The sequence below is a fragment of the Balaenoptera borealis genome (assembly GCF_965194805.1).
Source record: "Balaenoptera borealis genome assembly, chromosome: 5".
Classification (NCBI taxonomy): domain Eukaryota; kingdom Metazoa; phylum Chordata; class Mammalia; order Artiodactyla; family Balaenopteridae; genus Balaenoptera; species Balaenoptera borealis.
This window is the reverse complement of record NC_138862.1, coordinates 106,940,652-106,960,429: the sequence shown is the minus strand read 5'-3', so window position 1 is coordinate 106,960,429 and position 19,778 is coordinate 106,940,652.

The window sequence follows — 19,778 nt, the reverse complement described above, 5'->3', positions numbered from 1 at the left end:
TTTTCCCATCAGGAAGAAGAAATAACCACAGGCTCAGCCTGCCCCCCGGAACCAGAATAGGGCCTGAAGCAATCCTGTGCTTTTGCGGCCAGCTCCCACAAAAGCGAGTTGACAAATGGAGCTCAGGGGCACTGCAATTCACAAACCTGCAGAGTTATAAATGGTAACTCTCGTCCACAAATATATTGAGGGAAGGCAACGAAGAGGATTTGAAAGCAAGGCAGAATTGCAGGAAACAGATTTCAGGAGGTAGATTCGAATCGCCTTGAAAGCACATGAAAAGCGGCAAAACGTCGACAATGATGCCCTTGGCCAAAAAGGGCGTATGCGTTTTTTCCTGAATATATTCAGGAAAAAACGCATACGCCCTTTTTGGCCAACCAAGCAAGCTGGAAAGGCAAATCAGCGCTACAAAGAAGGCTCGCTTCCCGTCGGTCAAAAGGGCCATGCTGAAAAAAGTGTAAAAACCAGAAATGCAGGACAGGCCATGGAGAAATGGGAGCCTTGCTACGCTGATGGCCGGGTTGTAAATGGCCAACAGCCACTCTGGAGAAGTGTACGGTGTGTCCTGAAACATCTAAAAAACACAGCTTAGAGAGCATAGGGCACTTCCGCTCATGGGCGTATAAATTGGGAAAACTAAAAATCAGCAAGACACAGGCACCCCAAGGTTTAGGGCTGCTCTGTTGACAAGAAGCTCCACTTCATTACACCTTAAATATCCCAGGAAAGAGAAAAACGGATAAAGAAGTTGTGGTCCTTATGTACAATGGAATATCACTCAGCCATGAAATCAATGTCATGAGGCTAGTAGCAGCATGATGAGTGGATTTAGGTACGACGATTCTAAGTGAAATAAGTCACACAGAAAAAGACACTTATCATAAGATATCACTTATAGAGGGAATGTAAAAACCGCTACACTTGAACTGAATTACAAAACAGAACAGAGTCACACGTTTAGAAAACACACTATGGCTGCTTAACGGGAAAGGTGAGGTGGGGTGATGCATAAAACAAGAGTTTCAAATTAGCTCAGATACCGTTCCATAAACCCAATATGTAATAGACAAGACCTACTCCTTGCTCAGTGAACTGGACTCAACACCCCCTATTCACCGCACAAGAATATATCTGACTAGTAAGAATCTTAAAACCTATGTATTGATATCTCTCTGGAAGTGAGTCAAGTGGGTGTAAAGCGGCATAAACACAGCAGTGAAAAGCAGCTAAACCCCATTATAAAAATCAATTACTTTTAAAAACCCGTGAAACAAAGACAGTGAAAGAGAGAGAAATGCTTACAAAATTCGTTCAGGGGCTGTGATGCAACCTGGATTGACCATACCTAGACCCACAGCTGGATGAGACATAAGGGTGGACACTCTTGGGGCTGAGAGGTTTGGTGAGGTTGGGTGAGCAAACGCAGACCCTTTCAAGTAATACTGCGTGGTACCCATCCCATGGGTCCCAAATCTCCAGGTTCAAGGGCACCTTCCTACATCGAAAACTTGTATGAGAAACCCAGAAGATGGTACACCATGCGATCGGAAAAGGTTTCTAAAACGCACCTCATTTCTCATCTCCTTGTGCTCGGGTTCGCCATTCCAGCCGCTTTACCAGCAATCTCCCTACTTGAAGGATCAGCACCTTTAACCTCCGGTTCCGAAAAGGTTGCAATTTGTCCTGAGGATGAACGGGAAGAGGGGGAACCAATGAGAGCCTAGCTCTAGGTGTTGGGACAGGCACAGGTCACTCTATTTTCCCATCAGGAAGAAGAAATAACCACAGGCTCAGCCTGCCCCCCGGAACCAGAATAGGGCCTGAAGCAATCCTGTGCTTTTGCGGCCAGCTCCCACAAAAGCGAGTTGACAAATGGAGCTCAGGGGCACTGCAATTCACAAACCTGCAGAGTTATAAATGGTAACTCTCGTCCACAAATATATTGAGGGAAGGCAACGAAGAGGATTTGAAAGCAAGGCAGAATTGCAGGAAACAGATTTCAGGAGGTAGATTCGAATCGCCTTGAAAGCACATGAAAAGCGGCAAAACGTCGACAATGATGCCCTTGGCCAAAAAGGGCGTATGCGTTTTTTCCTGAATATATTCAGGAAAAAACGCATACGCCCTTTTTGGCCAACCAAGCAAGCTGGAAAGGCAAATCAGCGCTACAAAGAAGGCTCGCTTCCCGTCGGTCAAAAGGGCCATGCTGAAAAAAGTGTAAAAACCAGAAATGCAGGACAGGCCATGGAGAAATGGGAGCCTTGCTACGCTGATGGGCGGGTTGTAAATGGCCAGCAGCCACTCTGGAGAAGTGTACGGTGTGTCCTGAAACATCTAAAAAACACAGCTTAGAGAGCATAGGGCACTTCCGCTCATGGGCGTATAAATTGGGAAAACTAAAAATCAGCAAGACACAGGCACCCCAAGGTTTAGGGCTGCTCTGTTGACAAGAAGCTCCACTTCATTACACCTTAAATATCCCAGGAAAGAGAAAAACGGATAAAGAAGTTGTGGTCCTTATGTACAATGGAATATCACTCAGCCATGAAATCAATGTCATGAGGCTAGTAGCAGCATGATGAGTGGATTTAGGTACGACGATTCTAAGTGAAATAAGTCACACAGAAAAAGACACTTATCATAAGATATCACTTATAGAGGGAATGTAAAAACCGCTACACTTGAACTGAATTACAAAACAGAACAGAGTCACACGTTTAGAAAACACACTATGGCTGCTTAACGGGAAAGGTGAGGTGGGGTGATGCATAAAACAAGAGTTTCAAATTAGCTCAGATACCGTTCCATAAACCCAATATGTAATAGACAAGACCTACTCCTTGCTCAGTGAACTGGACTCAACACCCCCTATTCACCGCACAAGAATATATCTGACTAGTAAGAATCTTAAAACCTATGTATTGATATCTCTCTGGAAGTGAGTCAAGTGGGTGTAAAGCGGCATAAACACAGCAGTGAAAAGCAGCTAAACCCCATTATAAAAATCAATTACTTTTAACAACCCGTGAAACAAAGACAGTGAAAGAGAGAGAAATGCTTACAAAATTCGTTCAGGGGCTGTGATGCAACCTGGATTGACCATACCTAGACCCACAGCTGGATGAGACATAAGGGTGGACACTCTTGGGGCTGAGAGGTTTGGTGAGGTTGGGTGAGCAAACGCAGACCCTTTCAAGTAATACTGCGTGGTACCCATCCCATGGGTCCCAAATCTCCAGGTTCAAGGGCACCTTCCTACATCGAAAACTTGTATGAGAAACCCAGAAGATGGTACACCATGCGATCGGAAAAGGTTTCTAAAACGCACCTCATTTCTCATCTCCTTGTGCTCGGGTTCGCCATTCCAGCCGCTTTACCAGCAATCTCCCTACTTGAAGGATCAGCACCTTTAACCTCCGGTTCCGAAAAGGTTGCAATTTGTCCTGAGGATGAACGGGAAGAGGGGGAACCAATGAGAGCCTAGCTCTAGGTGTTGGGACAGGCACAGGTCACTCTATTTTCCCATCAGGAAGAAGAAATAACCACAGGCTCAGCCTGCCCCCCGGAACCAGAATAGGGCCTGAAGCAATCCTGTGCTTTTGCGGCCAGCTCCCACAAAAGCGAGTTGACAAATGGAGCTCAGGGGCACTGCAATTCACAAACCTGCAGAGTTATAAATGGTAACTCTCGTCCACAAATATATTGAGGGAAGGCAACGAAGAGGATTTGAAAGCAAGGCAGAATTGCAGGAAACAGATTTCAGGAGGTAGATTCGAATCGCCTTGAAAGCACATGAAAAGCGGCAAAACGTCGACAATGATGCCCTTGGCCAAAAAGGGCGTATGCGTTTTTTCCTGAATATATTCAGGAAAAAACGCATACGCCCTTTTTGGCCAACCAAGCAAGCTGGAAAGGCAAATCAGCGCTACAAAGAAGGCTCGCTTCCCGTCGGTCAAAAGGGCCATGCTGATAAAAGTGTAAAAACCAGAAATGCAGGACAGGCCATGGAGAAATGGGAGCCTTGCTACGCTGATGGGCGGGTTGCAAATGGCCAACAGACACTCTGGAGAAGTGTACGGTGTGTCCTGAAACATCTAAAAAACACAGCTTAGAGAGCATAGGGCACTTCCGCTCATGGGCGTATAAATTGGGAAAACTAAAAATCAGCAAGACACAGGCACCCCAAGGTTTAGGGCTGCTCTGTTGACAAGAAGCTCCACTTCATTACACCTTAAATATCCCAGGAAAGAGAAAAACGGATAAAGAAGTTGTGGTCCTTATGTACAATGGAATATCACTCAGCCATGAAATCAATGTCATGAGGCTAGTAGCAGCATGATGAGTGGATTTAGGTACGACGATTCTAAGTGAAATAAGTCACACAGAAAAAGACACTTATCATAAGATATCACTTATAGAGGGAATGTAAAAACCGCTACACTTGAACTGAATTACAAAACAGAACAGAGTCACACGTTTAGAAAACACACTATGGCTGCTTAACGGGAAAGGTGAGGTGGGGTGATGCATAAAACAAGAGTTTCAAATTAGCTCAGATACCGTTCCATAAACCCAATATGTAATAGACAAGACCTACTCCTTGCTCAGTGAACTGGACTCAACACCCCTTATTCACCGCACAAGAATATATCTGACTAGTAAGAATCTTAAAACCTATGTATTGATATCTCTCTGGAAGTGAGTCAAGTGGGTGTAAAGCGGCATAAACACAGCAGTGAAAAGCAGCTAAACCCCATTATAAAAATCAATTACTTTTAACAACCCGTGAAACAAAGACAGTGAAAGAGAGAGAAATGCTTACAAAATTCGTTCAGGGGCTGTGATGCAACCTGGATTGACCATACCTAGACCCACAGCTGGATGAGACATAAGGGTGGACACTCTTGGGGCTGAGAGGTTTGGTGAGGTTGGGTGAGCAAACGCAGACCCTTTCAAGTAATACTGCGTGGTACCCATCCCATGGGTCCCAAATCTCCAGGTTCAAGGGCACCTTCCTACATCGAAAACTTGTATGAGAAACCCAGAAGATGGTACACCATGCGATCGGAAAAGGTTTCTAAAACGCACCTCATTTCTCATCTCCTTGTGCTCGGGTTCGCCATTCCAGCCGCTTTACCAGCAATCTCCCTACTTGAAGGATCAGCACCTTTAACCTCCGGTTCCGAAAAGGTTGCAATTTGTCCTGAGGATGAACGGGAAGAGGGGGAACCAATGAGAGCCTAGCTCTAGGTGTTGGGACAGGCACAGGTCACTCTATTTTCCCATCAGGAAGAAGAAATAACCACAGGCTCAGCCTGCCCCCCGGAACCAGAATAGGGCCTGAAGCAATCCTGTGCTTTTGCGGCCAGCTCCCACAAAAGCGAGTTGACAAATGGAGCTCAGGGGCACTGCAATTCACAAACCTGCAGAGTTATAAATGGTAACTCTCGTCCACAAATATATTGAGGGAAGGCAACGAAGAGGATTTGAAAGCAAGGCAGAATTGCAGGAAACAGATTTCAGGAGGTAGATTCGAATCGCCTTGAAAGCACATGAAAAGCGGCAAAACGTCGACAATGATGCCCTTGGCCAAAAAGGGCGTATGCGTTTTTTCCTGAATATATTCAGGAAAAAACGCATACGCCCTTTTTGGCCAACCAAGCAAGCTGGAAAGGCAAATCAGCGCTACAAAGAAGGCTCGCTTCCCGTCGGTCAAAAGGGCCATGCTGATAAAAGTGTAAAAACCAGAAATGCAGGACAGGCCATGGAGAAATGGGAGCCTTGCTACGCTGATGGGCGGGTTGCAAATGGCCAACAGACACTCTGGAGAAGTGTACGGTGTGTCCTGAAACATCTAAAAAACACAGCTTAGAGAGCATAGGGCACTTCCGCTCATGGGCGTATAAATTGGGAAAACTAAAAATCAGCAAGACACAGGCACCCCAAAGTTTAGGGCTGCTCCGTTGACAAGAACCTCCACTTCATTACACCTTAAATATCCCAGGAAAGAGAAAAACGGATAAAGAAGTTGTGGTCCTTATGTACAATGGTATATCACTCAGGCATGAAATCAATGTCATGAGGCTAGTAGCAGCATGATGCGTGGATTTAGGTACGATGATTCTAAGTGAAATAAGTCACACAGAAAAAGACACTTATCATAAGATATCACTTATAGAAGGAATGTAAAAACCGCTACACTTGAACTGAATTACAAAACAGAACAGAGTCACACGTTTAGAAAACACACTATGGCTGCTTAACGGAAAAGGTGAGGTGGGGTGATGCATAAAACAAGGGTTTCAAATTAGCTCAGATACCGTTCCATAAACCCAATATGTAATAGACAAGACCTACTCCTTGCTCAGTGAACTGGACTCAACACCTCCTATTCACTGCACAAGAATATATCTGACTAGTAAGAAACTTAAAACCTATGTATTGATATCTCTCTGTAAGTGAGTCAAGTGGGTGTAAAGCGGCATAAACACAGCAGTGAAAAGCAGCTAAACCCCACTATAAAAATCAATTACTTTTAAAAACCCGTGAAACAAAGACAGTGAAAGAGAGAGAAATGCTTACAAAATTCGTTCAGGGGCTGTGATGCAACCTGGATTGACCATACCTAGACCCACAGCTGGGTGAGACATAAGGGTGGACACTCTTGGGGCTGAGAGGTTTGGTGAGGTTGGGTGAGCAAACGCAGACCCTTTCAAGTAATACTGCGTGGTACCCATCCCAAGGGTCCCAAATCTCCAGGTTCAAGGGCACCTTCCTACATCGAAAACTTGCATGAGAAACCCAGAAGATGGTACACCATGCAATCGGGAAAGGTTTCTAAAACGCACCTCATTTCTCATCTCCTTGTGCTCGGGTTCGCCATTCCAGCCGCTTTACCAGCAATCTCCCTACTTGAAGGATCAGCACCTTTAACCTCCGGTTCCGAAAAGGTTGCAATTTGTCCTGAGGATGAACGGGAAGAGGGGGAACCAATGAGAGCCTAGCTCTAGGTGTTGGGACAGGCACAGGTCACTCTATTTTCCCATCAGGAAGAAGAAATAACCACAGGCTCAGCCTGCCCCCCGGAACCAGAATAGGGCCTGAAGCAATCCTGTGCTTTTGCGGCCAGCTCCCACAAAAGCGAGTTGACAAATGGAGCTCAGGGGCACTGCAATTCACAAACCTGCAGAGTTATAAATGGTAACTCTCGTCCACAAATATATTGAGGGAAGGCAACGAAGAGGATTTGAAAGCAAGGCAGAATTGCAGGAAACAGATTTCAGGAGGTAGATTCGAATCGCCTTGAAAGCACATGAAAAGCGGCAAAACGTCGACAATGATGCCCTTGGCCAAAAAGGGCGTATGCGTTTTTTCCTGAATATATTCAGGAAAAAACGCATACGCCCTTTTTGGCCAACCAAGCAAGCTGGAAAGGCAAATCAGCGCTACAAAGAAGGCTCGCTTCCCGTCGGTCAAAAGGGCCATGCTGATAAAAGTGTAAAAACCAGAAATGCAGGACAGGCCATGGAGAAATGGGAGCCTTGCTACGCTGATGGGCGGGTTGCAAATGGCCAACAGACACTCTGGAGAAGTGTACGGTGTGTCCTGAAACATCTAAAAAACACAGCTTAGAGAGCATAGGGCACTTCCGCTCATGGGCGTATAAATTGGGAAAACTAAAAATCAGCAAGACACAGGCACCCCAAAGTTTAGGGCTGCTCCGTTGACAAGAACCTCCACTTCATTACACCTTAAATATCCCAGGAAAGAGAAAAACGGATAAAGAAGTTGTGGTCCTTATGTACAATGGTATATCACTCAGGCATGAAATCAATGTCATGAGGCTAGTAGCAGCATGATGAGTGGATTTAGGTACGATGATTCTAAGTGAAATAAGTCACACAGAAAAAGACACTTATCATAAGATATCACTTATAGAAGGAATGTAAAAACCGCTACACTTGAACTGAATTACAAAACAGAACAGAGTCACACGTTTAGAAAACACACTATGGCTGCTTAACGGAAAAGGTGAGGTGGGGTGATGCATAAAACAAGGGTTTCAAATTAGCTCAGATACCGTTCCATAAACCCAATATGTAATAGACAAGACCTACTCCTTGCTCAGTGACCTGGACTCAACACCCCCTATTCACCGCACAAGAATATATCTGACTAGTAAGAAACTTAAAACCTATGTATTGATATCTCTCTGGAAGTGAGTCAAGTGGGTGTAAAGCGGCATAAACACAGCAGTGAAAAGCAGCTAAACCCCACTATAAAAATCAATTACTTTTAAAAACCCGTGAAACAAAGACAGTGAAAGAGAGAGAAATGCTTACAAAATTCGTTCAGGGGCTGTGATGCAACCTGGATTGACCATACCTAGACCCACAGCTGGGTGAGACATAAGGGTGGACACTCTTGGGGCTGAGAGGTTTGGTGAGGTTGGGTGAGCAAACGCAGACCCTTTCAAGTAATACTGCGTGGTACCCATCCCAAGGGTCCCAAATCTCCAGGTTCAAGGGCACCTTCCTACATCGAAAACTTGCATGAGAAACCCAGAAGATGGTACACCATGCAATCGGGAAAGGTTTCTAAAACGCACCTCATTTCTCATCTCCTTGTGCTCGGGTTCGCCATTCCAGCCGCTTTACCAGCAATCTCCCTACTTGAAGGATCAGCACCTTTAACCTCCGGTTCCGAAAAGGTTGCAATTTGTCCTGAGGATGAACGGGAAGAGGGGGAACCAATGAGAGCCTAGCTCTAGGTGTTGGGACAGGCACAGGTCACTCTATTTTCCCATCAGGAAGAAGAAATAACCACAGGCTCAGCCTGCCCCCCGGAACCAGAATAGGGCCTGAAGCAATCCTGTGCTTTTGCGGCCAGCTCCCACAAAAGCGAGTTGACAAATGGAGCTCAGGGGCACTGCAATTCACAAACCTGCAGAGTTATAAATGGTAACTCTCGTCCACAAATATATTGAGGGAAGGCAACGAAGAGGATTTGAAAGCAAGGCAGAATTGCAGGAAACAGATTTCAGGAGGTAGATTCGAATCGCCTTGAAAGCACATGAAAAGCGGCAAAACGTCGACAATGATGCCCTTGGCCAAAAAGGGCGTATGCGTTTTTTCCTGAATATATTCAGGAAAAAACGCATACGCCCTTTTTGGCCAACCAAGCAAGCTGGAAAGGCAAATCAGCGCTACAAAGAAGGCTCGCTTCCCGTCGGTCAAAAGGGCCATGCTGAAAAAAGTGTAAAAACCAGAAATGCAGGACAGGCCATGGAGAAATGGGAGCCTTGCTACGCTGATGGCCGGGTTGTAAATGGCCAACAGCCACTCTGGAGAAGTGTACGGTGTGTCCTGAAACATCTAAAAAACACAGCTTAGAGAGCATAGGGCACTTCCGCTCATGGGCGTATAAATTGGGAAAACTAAAAATCAGCAAGACACAGGCACCCCAAGGTTTAGGGCTGCTCTGTTGACAAGAAGCTCCACTTCATTACACCTTAAATATCCCAGGAAAGAGAAAAACGGATAAAGAAGTTGTGGTCCTTATGTACAATGGAATATCACTCAGCCATGAAATCAATGTCATGAGGCTAGTAGCAGCATGATGAGTGGATTTAGGTACGACGATTCTAAGTGAAATAAGTCACACAGAAAAAGACACTTATCATAAGATATCACTTATAGAGGGAATGTAAAAACCGCTACACTTGAACTGAATTACAAAACAGAACAGAGTCACACGTTTAGAAAACACACTATGGCTGCTTAACGGGAAAGGTGAGGTGGGGTGATGCATAAAACAAGAGTTTCAAATTAGCTCAGATACCGTTCCATAAACCCAATATGTAATAGACAAGACCTACTCCTTGCTCAGTGAACTGGACTCAACACCCCCTATTCACCGCACAAGAATATATCTGACTAGTAAGAATCTTAAAACCTATGTATTGATATCTCTCTGGAAGTGAGTCAAGTGGGTGTAAAGCGGCATAAACACAGCAGTGAAAAGCAGCTAAACCCCATTATAAAAATCAATTACTTTTAACAACCCGTGAAACAAAGACAGTGAAAGAGAGAGAAATGCTTACAAAATTCGTTCAGGGGCTGTGATGCAACCTGGATTGACCATACCTAGACCCACAGCTGGATGAGACATAAGGGTGGACACTCTTGGGGCTGAGAGGTTTGGTGAGGTTGGGTGAGCAAACGCAGACCCTTTCAAGTAATACTGCGTGGTACCCATCCCATGGGTCCCAAATCTCCAGGTTCAAGGGCACCTTCCTACATCGAAAACTTGTATGAGAAACCCAGAAGATGGTACACCATGCGATCGGAAAAGGTTTCTAAAACGCACCTCATTTCTCATCTCCTTGTGCTCGGGTTCGCCATTCCAGCCGCTTTACCAGCAATCTCCCTACTTGAAGGATCAGCACCTTTAACCTCCGGTTCCGAAAAGGTTGCAATTTGTCCTGAGGATGAACGGGAAGAGGGGGAACCAATGAGAGCCTAGCTCTAGGTGTTGGGACAGGCACAGGTCACTCTATTTTCCCATCAGGAAGAAGAAATAACCACAGGCTCAGCCTGCCCCCCGGAACCAGAATAGGGCCTGAAGCAATCCTGTGCTTTTGCGGCCAGCTCCCACAAAAGCGAGTTGACAAATGGAGCTCAGGGGCACTGCAATTCACAAACCTGCAGAGTTATAAATGGTAACTCTCGTCCACAAATATATTGAGGGAAGGCAACGAAGAGGATTTGAAAGCAAGGCAGAATTGCAGGAAACAGATTTCAGGAGGTAGATTCGAATCGCCTTGAAAGCACATGAAAAGCGGCAAAACGTCGACAATGATGCCCTTGGCCAAAAAGGGCGTATGCGTTTTTTCCTGAATATATTCAGGAAAAAACGCATACGCCCTTTTTGGCCAACCAAGCAAGCTGGAAAGGCAAATCAGCGCTACAAAGAAGGCTCGCTTCCCGTCGGTCAAAAGGGCCATGCTGATAAAAGTGTAAAAACCAGAAATGCAGGACAGGCCATGGAGAAATGGGAGCCTTGCTACGCTGATGGGCGGGTTGCAAATGGCCAACAGACACTCTGGAGAAGTGTACGGTGTGTCCTGAAACATCTAAAAAACACAGCTTAGAGAGCATAGGGCACTTCCGCTCATGGGCGTATAAATTGGGAAAACTAAAAATCAGCAAGACACAGGCACCCCAAGGTTTAGGGCTGCTCTGTTGACAAGAAGCTCCACTTCATTACACCTTAAATATCCCAGGAAAGAGAAAAACGGATAAAGAAGTTGTGGTCCTTATGTACAATGGAATATCACTCAGCCATGAAATCAATGTCATGAGGCTAGTAGCAGCATGATGAGTGGATTTAGGTACGACGATTCTAAGTGAAATAAGTCACACAGAAAAAGACACTTATCATAAGATATCACTTATAGAGGGAATGTAAAAACCGCTACACTTGAACTGAATTACAAAACAGAACAGAGTCACACGTTTAGAAAACACACTATGGCTGCTTAACGGGAAAGGTGAGGTGGGGTGATGCATAAAACAAGAGTTTCAAATTAGCTCAGATACCGTTCCATAAACCCAATATGTAATAGACAAGACCTACTCCTTGCTCAGTGAACTGGACTCAACACCCCTTATTCACCGCACAAGAATATATCTGACTAGTAAGAATCTTAAAACCTATGTATTGATATCTCTCTGGAAGTGAGTCAAGTGGGTGTAAAGCGGCATAAACACAGCAGTGAAAAGCAGCTAAACCCCATTATAAAAATCAATTACTTTTAACAACCCGTGAAACAAAGACAGTGAAAGAGAGAGAAATGCTTACAAAATTCGTTCAGGGGCTGTGATGCAACCTGGATTGACCATACCTAGACCCACAGCTGGATGAGACATAAGGGTGGACACTCTTGGGGCTGAGAGGTTTGGTGAGGTTGGGTGAGCAAACGCAGACCCTTTCAAGTAATACTGCGTGGTACCCATCCCATGGGTCCCAAATCTCCAGGTTCAAGGGCACCTTCCTACATCGAAAACTTGTATGAGAAACCCAGAAGATGGTACACCATGCGATCGGAAAAGGTTTCTAAAACGCACCTCATTTCTCATCTCCTTGTGCTCGGGTTCGCCATTCCAGCCGCTTTACCAGCAATCTCCCTACTTGAAGGATCAGCACCTTTAACCTCCGGTTCCGAAAAGGTTGCAATTTGTCCTGAGGATGAACGGGAAGAGGGGGAACCAATGAGAGCCTAGCTCTAGGTGTTGGGACAGGCACAGGTCACTCTATTTTCCCATCAGGAAGAAGAAATAACCACAGGCTCAGCCTGCCCCCCGGAACCAGAATAGGGCCTGAAGCAATCCTGTGCTTTTGCGGCCAGCTCCCACAAAAGCGAGTTGACAAATGGAGCTCAGGGGCACTGCAATTCACAAACCTGCAGAGTTATAAATGGTAACTCTCGTCCACAAATATATTGAGGGAAGGCAACGAAGAGGATTTGAAAGCAAGGCAGAATTGCAGGAAACAGATTTCAGGAGGTAGATTCGAATCGCCTTGAAAGCACATGAAAAGCGGCAAAACGTCGACAATGATGCCCTTGGCCAAAAAGGGCGTATGCGTTTTTTCCTGAATATATTCAGGAAAAAACGCATACGCCCTTTTTGGCCAACCAAGCAAGCTGGAAAGGCAAATCAGCGCTACAAAGAAGGCTCGCTTCCCGTCGGTCAAAAGGGCCATGCTGATAAAAGTGTAAAAACCAGAAATGCAGGACAGGCCATGGAGAAATGGGAGCCTTGCTACGCTGATGGGCGGGTTGCAAATGGCCAACAGACACTCTGGAGAAGTGTACGGTGTGTCCTGAAACATCTAAAAAACACAGCTTAGAGAGCATAGGGCACTTCCGCTCATGGGCGTATAAATTGGGAAAACTAAAAATCAGCAAGACACAGGCACCCCAAAGTTTAGGGCTGCTCCGTTGACAAGAACCTCCACTTCATTACACCTTAAATATCCCAGGAAAGAGAAAAACGGATAAAGAAGTTGTGGTCCTTATGTACAATGGTATATCACTCAGGCATGAAATCAATGTCATGAGGCTAGTAGCAGCATGATGCGTGGATTTAGGTACGATGATTCTAAGTGAAATAAGTCACACAGAAAAAGACACTTATCATAAGATATCACTTATAGAAGGAATGTAAAAACCGCTACACTTGAACTGAATTACAAAACAGAACAGAGTCACACGTTTAGAAAACACACTATGGCTGCTTAACGGAAAAGGTGAGGTGGGGTGATGCATAAAACAAGGGTTTCAAATTAGCTCAGATACCGTTCCATAAACCCAATATGTAATAGACAAGACCTACTCCTTGCTCAGTGAACTGGACTCAACACCTCCTATTCACTGCACAAGAATATATCTGACTAGTAAGAAACTTAAAACCTATGTATTGATATCTCTCTGTAAGTGAGTCAAGTGGGTGTAAAGCGGCATAAACACAGCAGTGAAAAGCAGCTAAACCCCACTATAAAAATCAATTACTTTTAAAAACCCGTGAAACAAAGACAGTGAAAGAGAGAGAAATGCTTACAAAATTCGTTCAGGGGCTGTGATGCAACCTGGATTGACCATACCTAGACCCACAGCTGGGTGAGACATAAGGGTGGACACTCTTGGGGCTGAGAGGTTTGGTGAGGTTGGGTGAGCAAACGCAGACCCTTTCAAGTAATACTGCGTGGTACCCATCCCAAGGGTCCCAAATCTCCAGGTTCAAGGGCACCTTCCTACATCGAAAACTTGCATGAGAAACCCAGAAGATGGTACACCATGCAATCGGGAAAGGTTTCTAAAACGCACCTCATTTCTCATCTCCTTGTGCTCGGGTTCGCCATTCCAGCCGCTTTACCAGCAATCTCCCTACTTGAAGGATCAGCACCTTTAACCTCCGGTTCCGAAAAGGTTGCAATTTGTCCTGAGGATGAACGGGAAGAGGGGGAACCAATGAGAGCCTAGCTCTAGGTGTTGGGACAGGCACAGGTCACTCTATTTTCCCATCAGGAAGAAGAAATAACCACAGGCTCAGCCTGCCCCCCGGAACCAGAATAGGGCCTGAAGCAATCCTGTGCTTTTGCGGCCAGCTCCCACAAAAGCGAGTTGACAAATGGAGCTCAGGGGCACTGCAATTCACAAACCTGCAGAGTTATAAATGGTAACTCTCGTCCACAAATATATTGAGGGAAGGCAACGAAGAGGATTTGAAAGCAAGGCAGAATTGCAGGAAACAGATTTCAGGAGGTAGATTCGAATCGCCTTGAAAGCACATGAAAAGCGGCAAAACGTCGACAATGATGCCCTTGGCCAAAAAGGGCGTATGCGTTTTTTCCTGAATATATTCAGGAAAAAACGCATACGCCCTTTTTGGCCAACCAAGCAAGCTGGAAAGGCAAATCAGCGCTACAAAGAAGGCTCGCTTCCCGTCGGTCAAAAGGGCCATGCTGATAAAAGTGTAAAAACCAGAAATGCAGGACAGGCCATGGAGAAATGGGAGCCTTGCTACGCTGATGGGCGGGTTGCAAATGGCCAACAGACACTCTGGAGAAGTGTACGGTGTGTCCTGAAACATCTAAAAAACACAGCTTAGAGAGCATAGGGCACTTCCGCTCATGGGCGTATAAATTGGGAAAACTAAAAATCAGCAAGACACAGGCACCCCAAAGTTTAGGGCTGCTCCGTTGACAAGAACCTCCACTTCATTACACCTTAAATATCCCAGGAAAGAGAAAAACGGATAAAGAAGTTGTGGTCCTTATGTACAATGGTATATCACTCAGGCATGAAATCAATGTCATGAGGCTAGTAGCAGCATGATGAGTGGATTTAGGTACGATGATTCTAAGTGAAATAAGTCACACAGAAAAAGACACTTATCATAAGATATCACTTATAGAAGGAATGTAAAAACCGCTACACTTGAACTGAATTACAAAACAGAACAGAGTCACACGTTTAGAAAACACACTATGGCTGCTTAACGGAAAAGGTGAGGTGGGGTGATGCATAAAACAAGGGTTTCAAATTAGCTCAGATACCGTTCCATAAACCCAATATGTAATAGACAAGACCTACTCCTTGCTCAGTGACCTGGACTCAACACCCCCTATTCACCGCACAAGAATATATCTGACTAGTAAGAAACTTAAAACCTATGTATTGATATCTCTCTGGAAGTGAGTCAAGTGGGTGTAAAGCGGCATAAACACAGCAGTGAAAAGCAGCTAAACCCCACTATAAAAATCAATTACTTTTAAAAACCCGTGAAACAAAGACAGTGAAAGAGAGAGAAATGCTTACAAAATTCGTTCAGGGGCTGTGATGCAACCTGGATTGACCATACCTAGACCCACAGCTGGGTGAGACATAAGGGTGGACACTCTTGGGGCTGAGAGGTTTGGTGAGGTTGGGTGAGCAAACGCAGACCCTTTCAAGTAATACTGCGTGGTACCCATCCCAAGGGTCCCAAATCTCCAGGTTCAAGGGCACCTTCCTACATCGAAAACTTGCATGAGAAACCCAGAAGATGGTACACCATGCAATCGGGAAAGGTTTCTAAAACGCACCTCATTTCTCATCTCCTTGTGCTCGGGTTCGCCATTCCAGCCGCTTTACCAGCAATCTCCCTACTTGAAGGATCAGCACCTTTAACCTCCGGTTCCGAAAAGGTTGCAATTTGTCCTGAGGATGAACGGGAAGAGGGGGAACCAATGAGAGCCTAGCTCTAGGTGTTGGGACAGGCACAGGTCACTCTATTTTCCCATCAGGAAGAAGAAATAACCACAGGCTCAGCCTGCCCCCCGGAACCAGAATAGGGCCTGAAGCAATCCTGTGCTTTTGCGGCCAGCTCCCACAAAAGCGAGTTGACAAATGGAGCTCAGGGGCACTGCAATTCACAAACCTGCAGAGTTATAAATGGTAACTCTCGTCCACAAATATATTGAGGGAAGGCAACGAAGAGGATTTGAAAGCAAGGCAGAATTGCAGGAAACAGATTTCAGGAGGTAGATTCGAATCGCCTTGAAAGCACATGAAAAGCGGCAAAACGTCGACAATGATGCCCTTGGCCAAAAAGGGCGTATGCGTTTTTTCCTGAATATATTCAGGAAAAAACGCATACGCCCTTTTTGGCCAACCAAGCAAGCTGGAAAGGCAAATCAGCGCTACAAAGAAGGCTCGCTTCCCGTCGGTCAAAAGGGCCATGCTGAAAAAAGTGTAAAAACCAGAAATGCAGGACAGGCCATGGAGAAATGGGAGCCTTGCTACGCTGATGGCCGGGTTGTAAATGGCCAACAGCCACTCTGGAGAAGTGTACGGTGTGTCCTGAAACATCTAAAAAACACAGCTTAGAGAGCATAGGGCACTTCCGCTCATGGGCGTATAAATTGGGAAAACTAAAAATCAGCAAGACACAGGCACCCCAAGGTTTAGGGCTGCTCTGTTGACAAGAAGCTCCACTTCATTACACCTTAAATATCCCAGGAAAGAGAAAAACGGATAAAGAAGTTGTGGTCCTTATGTACAATGGTATATCACTCAGGCATGAAATCAATGTCATGAGGCTAGTAGCAGCATGATGAGTGGATTTAGGTACGATGATTCTAAGTGAAATAAGTCACACAGAAAAAGACACTTATCATAAGATATCACTTATAGAAGGAATGTAAAAACCGCTACACTTGAACTGAATTACAAAACAGAACAGAGTCACACGTTTAGAAAACACACTATGGCTGCTTAACGGAAAAGGTGAGGTGGGGTGATGCATAAAACAAGGGTTTCAAATTAGCTCAGATACCGTTCCATAAACCCAATATGTAATAGACAAGACCTACTCCTTGCTCAGTGAACTGGACTCAACACCCCCTATTCACTGCACAAGAATATATCTGACTAGTAAGAAACTTAAAACCTATGTATTGATATCTCTCTGTAAGTGAGTCAAGTGGGTGTAAAGCGGCATAAACACAGCAGTGAAAAGCAGCTAAACCCCACTATAAAAATCAATTACTTTTAAAAACCCGTGAAACAAAGACAGTGAAAGAGAGAGAAATGCTTACAAAATTCGTTCAGGGGCTGTGATGCAACCTGGATTGACCATACCTAGACCCACAGCTGGGTGAGACATAAGGGTGGACACTCTTGGGGCTGAGAGGTTTGGTGAGGTTGGGTGAGCAAACGCAGACCCTTTCAAGTAATACTGCGTGGTACCCATCCCAAGGGTCCCAAATCTCCAGGTTCAAGGGCACCTTCCTACATCGAAAACTTGCATGAGAAACCCAGAAGATGGTACACCATGCAATCGGGAAAGGTTTCTAAAACGCACCTCATTTCTCATCTCCTTGTGCTCGGGTTCGCCATTCCAGCTGCTTTACCAGCAATCTCCCTACTTGAAGGATCAGCACCTTTAACCTCCGGTTCCGAAAAGGTTGCAATTTGTCCTGAGGATGAACGGGAAGAGGGGGAACCAATGAGAGCCTAGCTCTAGGTGTTGGGACAGGCACAGGTCACTCTATTTTCCCATCAGGAAGAAGAAATAACCACAGGCTCAGCCTGCCCCCCGGAACCAGAATAGGGCCTGAAGCAATCCTGTGCTTTTGCGGCCAGCTCCCACAAAAGCGAGTTGACAAATGGAGCTCAGGGGCACTGCAATTCACAAACCTGCAGAGTTATAAATGGTAACTCTCGTCCACAAATATATTGAGGGAAGGCAACGAAGAGGATTTGAAAGCAAGGCAGAATTGCAGGAAACAGATTTCAGGAGGTAGATTCGAATCGCCTTGAAAGCACATGAAAAGCGGCAAAACGTCGACAATGATGCCCTTGGCCAAAAAGGGCGTATGCGTTTTTTCCTGAATATATTCAGGAAAAAACGCATACGCCCTTTTTGGCCAACCAAGCAAGCTGGAAAGGCAAATCAGCGCTACAAAGAAGGCTCGCTTCCCGTCGGTCAAAAGGGCCATGCTGAAAAAAGTGTAAAAACCAGAAATGCAGGACAGGCCATGGAGAAATGGGAGCCTTGCTACGCTGATGGGCGGGTTGCAAATGGCCAACAGACACTCTGGAGAAGTGTACGGTGTGTCCTGAAACATCTAAAAAACACAGCTTAGAGAGCATAGGGCACTTCCGCTCATGGGCGTATAAATTGGGAAAACTAAAAATCAGCAAGACACAGGCACCCCAAAGTTTAGGGCTGCTCCGTTGACAAGAACCTCCACTTCATTACACCTTAAATATCCCAGGAAAGAGAAAAACGGATAAAGAAGTTGTGGTCCTTATGTACAATGGTATATCACTCAGGCATGAAATCAATGTCATGAGGCTAGTAGCAGCATGATGCGTGGATTTAGGTACGATGATTCTAAGTGAAATAAGTCACACAGAAAAAGACACTTATCATAAGATATCACTTATAGAAGGAATGTAAAAACCGCTACACTTGAACTGAATTACAAAACAGAACAGAGTCACACGTTTAGAAAACACACTATGGCTGCTTAACGGAAAAGGTGAGGTGGGGTGATGCATAAAACAAGGGTTTCAAATTAGCTCAGATACCGTTCCATAAACCCAATATGTAATAGACAAGACCTACTCCTTGCTCAGTGACCTGGACTCAACACCCCCTATTCACCGCACAAGAATATATCTGACTAGTAAGAAACTTAAAACCTATGTATTGATATCTCTCTGGAAGTGAGTCAAGTGGGTGTAAAGCGGCATAAACACAGCAGTGAAAAGCAGCTAAACCCCACTATAAAAATCAATTACTTTTAAAAACCCGTGAAACAAAGACAGTGAAAGAGAGAGAAATGCTTACAAAATTCGTTCAGGGGCTGTGATGCAACCTGGATTGACCATACCTAGACCCACAGCTGGGTGAGACATAAGGGTGGACACTCTTGGGGCTGAGAGGTTTGGTGAGGTTGGGTGAGCAAACGCAGACCCTTTCAAGTAATACTGCGTGGTACCCATCCCAAGGGTCCCAAATCTCCAGGTTCAAGGGCACCTTCCTACATCGAAAACTTGCATGAGAAACCCAGAAGATGGTACACCATGCAATCGGGAAAGGTTTCTAAAACGCACCTCATTTCTCATCTCCTTGTGCTCGGGTTCGCCATTCCAGCCGCTTTACCAGCAATCTCCCTACTTGAAGGATCAGCACCTTTAACCTCCGGTTCCGAAAAGGTTGCAATTTGTCCTGAGGATGAACGGGAAGAGGGGGAACCAATGAGAGCCTAGCTCTAGGTGTTGGGACAGGCACAGGTCACTCTATTTTCCCATCAGGAAGAAGAAATAACCACAGGCTCAGCCTGCCCCCCGGAACCAGAATAGGGCCTGAAGCAATCCTGTGCTTTTGCGGCCAGCTCCCACAAAAGCGAGTTGACAAATGGAGCTCAGGGGCACTGCAATTCACAAACCTGCAGAGTTATAAATGGTAACTCTCGTCCACAAATATATTGAGGGAAGGCAACGAAGAGGATTTGAAAGCAAGGCAGAATTGCAGGAAACAGATTTCAGGAGGTAGATTCGAATCGCCTTGAAAGCACATGAAAAGCGGCAAAACGTCGACAATGATGCCCTTGGCCAAAAAGGGCGTATGCGTTTTTTCCTGAATATATTCAGGAAAAAACGCATACGCCCTTTTTGGCCAACCAAGCAAGCTGGAAAGGCAAATCAGCGCTACAAAGAA